This window comes from Lagenorhynchus albirostris, chromosome X (genome assembly GCF_949774975.1).
Source record: "Lagenorhynchus albirostris chromosome X, mLagAlb1.1, whole genome shotgun sequence".
In the NCBI taxonomy this organism is placed as follows: domain Eukaryota; kingdom Metazoa; phylum Chordata; class Mammalia; order Artiodactyla; family Delphinidae; genus Lagenorhynchus; species Lagenorhynchus albirostris.
The window spans coordinates 38559276-38562872 of record NC_083116.1 but is presented as its reverse complement, the minus strand read 5'-3'; the positions used below and the strand labels follow the sequence as shown (position 1 = coordinate 38562872).

Here is a 3597-nt window from a genome sequence, read left to right as displayed (position 1 = left end):
AATTTAAGTCAATTTGTTTTATGTTAATTTTTTATTTTTAAGGGTTGCTTTTTTAAAAATAAACTTTTTATTTTGGACTAAATTTAGATTTCCTGAAAAGTTGCAAAGATAGTACAGAGAGTTCTTGTATACCACTCCTACAATTTTTTCTATTGTTTACATCTTACATTTCCATGGTGCTTTTGTCAAAACTAAGAAACTGTTGGGACTTCCCTGGTGGTCCAGTGGGTAAGAATCTGCGCTCCCAATGCAGGGGGCCCAGGTTCGATCCGTGGTTGGGAAACTAGATCCCGCATGCATGCCACAATTAAGAGTTTGCATGCCACAACTAAGAAGTCAACATGCCGCAACTAAAGATCCCGGGAGCAGCAACTAAGAGCCAGTGCAGCCAAAATTAATTAATTAATTATTGAAAAAAAGAAACTGTCATTGGTACATTACTATTAACTAAACTCCAGAGTTTATCTGGATTTTACCAGCTTTTCCACTCATGTCCTCTTTCTGTTCCAAGATCCAATCCAGAGTAATGGTATAGTTTTAAAATTTTTATTTTCAAGTTGTTTGTGCTGGTATATAGAAATACAATTGATTTTTGTTTATTGACCTCATTAACAATGACCTTATTAAATTCACGTATTAATTCTCATAGTTTATCTGTAGATTATTTTGAATTTTCTGGGTAACCAGGTATATCATCTAAAAATAGTAATGGTTTTAATTTTTAATCAACTTTATTGAAATATAATTTACACTTAATAAAATACACCCATTTAGAGTGAATAGTTGATGAGTTTTGTCAACTGTATACACCTTGTGGTCTTTCTCAATTAATTTCCACAGCCCATTCTTGGCCTCAGCAACACTATAGATTAGATTTGTCTTTTCTAGAGTTTCTTATGAATGGAATCATACAATATATACTACATATTTTGCACTTGTTTTTTTTCACTTGGCATAATAATTTTGATGTTCATACATGTTGTAGTGTATCAGTAGTTGGTTTCTTTTTAAAAAATATTTTAAAACTTTCTTGAGGTGTAATTGAAGTACATTAAACTGCATATATTTAAAGTATACAATTCACTCAGTTTTGACATGAACACACCTGTGAAACCATCACCACAGTTAAGATAACAAACGTTTCCATCATCCCCCTAAAGTTTCTTTGTACCCCTTTGTAATCCATTCCTCCTCCACCTTCATCCCCAGACTTCTAGTGGTCTGCTTTCTGTCACTGCATGCTAGTTTGCATTTTCTATAATTTTATATTAATGGACTCATGCAGTATGTACTTATTTTGGCCTGGTTTCTTTCACTCAGCATAATGATTTTGAGATTCATCCATGTTGATGAATATACCAATAATTTGTTCTTTTTAATTGATGAGTAACATTATGTTATATAGATTTACCACAATTTGTTTTTCCATTTATCAAATGAGGAACATTTGGGTAGTTTCCAGTTTGGAGTTATTATAAGTAAATCTGCTATGAATATTTGTATACAAGTCATTGTATGGACATAGGCTTACATTTCTCTTGGGTAAATACCTAGAAGTAGAACACCTAGGTCACGTAGTAAGTTTACCTTTTTAAGAAATTTCCAAACTGTTTTCCAAATTGGTTGTACTGTTTTACATTCCCACTAGCACTGTGTGAGAGTTCCAGCTTCTCCCCATCCTCATGAACACTTGCTATGGTCAATATCTTAAATTTTAGCCTTTCTGCTGGATGAGTAGTGGTTTTAGTTTGTGATTCCTTGATGACTAAAGATATTAAATATTTTTAATGTGTTTATTTGCCATTCACATATGTTTTTTTGTGAAGTGTCTCTTCAAATCCTTTGCTCGTTATTTAAAATTGGGCTGTTTGTCTTCTTATTGTTGACTTGTAAGTGTTCTTTATAAATTTTGGATACAATTCCTTTATCTGATTTATGTATTGTGAATATTTTCTCCCAATCTGTGACTTTCTTTTTCATTTTCTTAATGGTGTCTTTTGAAGAGCAAAATTTTACAACTTTGATTAAGTCCAATTTATTAATTTTTATTGTGTGGTTTGTGTCTTGGTGCTCTAAGAAGCTTTTGCCTACCCCAAGATCATAAAGATTTTCTCCTATTATTTTTCTTCTAAGGTTTTATATTTTAGATTTTATGTTTAGATATATGATCCATTTCAACTTAATTTTTGTGTCTAAGGTGAGGTAATAATAGAGGTTCAGTTTTGCATTAGGATATCCAGTTTTTCCAGTACTATTTGTTAAAAGAGTATATTTTCCCTATTGAATTACTTTGGTACATTTGTAAATATATATATATATATGTATATATATAATTTATATATGTTGAATTTATATATATATTATATTTTTACATATGTATATGTGTATATATATATATATGCTATTCTGTTCCACTGATCTATCTATTCTTACACCAATACCACACTGTCTAGATTAGTATAGTTTTATAGTAAGACATTTTAATTTAGAGAGGAAAAAATCATCAAATCATCCATAATTTAAGGAGAAGATAGAGTTTTGTTCTTTAAGACACCATACACACACACACACGCACACGCGCACACACACAGATTTCTCTACCCTCCATCCTTGCAACAGAGTTACGTCACAATTATTGTTTAAATTGATACTGATCTTTTTTTTTTTCTTTTTTGGCTGGGCCACGCAGCTTGCGGGATCCTAGTTTGCCGACCAGGGATCGAACCCACACCCTTGGCAGTGAAAGCTCAGAGTCCTAACCACTGGACCGCCAGGGGATTCCCTGATACTCATCATTTACATTATTATGACTATGTTAATATCTTTCATTGCTGAGCCAAGTAGTATACTATGATTATATTTTCTTTCTTCTACATGCTTTTTTCTCCCTAGAGTGAATTGGTCCTTTTAAAAAAAAAATTGTGGGCTTACTATTTGGGTATTATCAATATTCTTTTAATTATACTCTCCCAAGAATATTGTTTTTTACCTTGGTCAAAGATATCGTATTCTATCAGTTCCGTTTTTTAAATAGAGACATCTGTCCTACAGGTCTCCATCTTCTTGCTCCAATTTAGAGTCATTGCCTTCTAGGCCGGCTACACAGTTTTGTTTTGTTCTGTTTTGATTTGGCTGCGCTGCATCTTAGTTGTGGCACACAGGATCTTCGTTGTGGCATGTGAGATCTTTAGTTGCAGCATGTGCGATCTCGTTCCCTGACCGGGGATCGAACCCGGGCCCCCTGCATTGGGAGCTTGGAGTCTTATCCACTAGACCACCAGGGAAGTCCCCTGCTACACAGTTCTCATCTTACTGCCTCCTTTCATTCCCCTTCTATGATGAATCTCCTATTTCCTGGGTTGCAAATGTTCCTGTTTCTTGGAGCACTTCTTCTAATCACTTCCTTAGAAACGGTGCATAGGAGTTAAGTTTTCTAAGAACTTGCATGTCTGAAAATTTATTTATTCTACCCTAAATCCTGATTAACAGTTTTGCTGAACATAAAATTATTTTTAGAAAGAATTTCCCCTTAGAATTTGGAAAACATTTTCCCATTATTATTTTTTTTGGCCATTTAAAAAAATTTATTGGGGTATA

At 33.3% G+C, this 3597-nt stretch overlaps 1 non-coding gene across 1 annotated transcript; it reads right to left on the bottom strand.

The window, feature by feature from the left end:
* Positions 1 to 3211: 3211 nt before the first annotated feature.
* On the bottom strand, positions 3212 to 3284 carry TRNAW-CCA (transfer RNA tryptophan (anticodon CCA)). Its single transcript has one exon. It is a non-coding gene; the product is annotated as a tRNA-Trp (tRNA).
* Between the last annotated feature and the right edge of the window lie 313 nt (positions 3285 to 3597).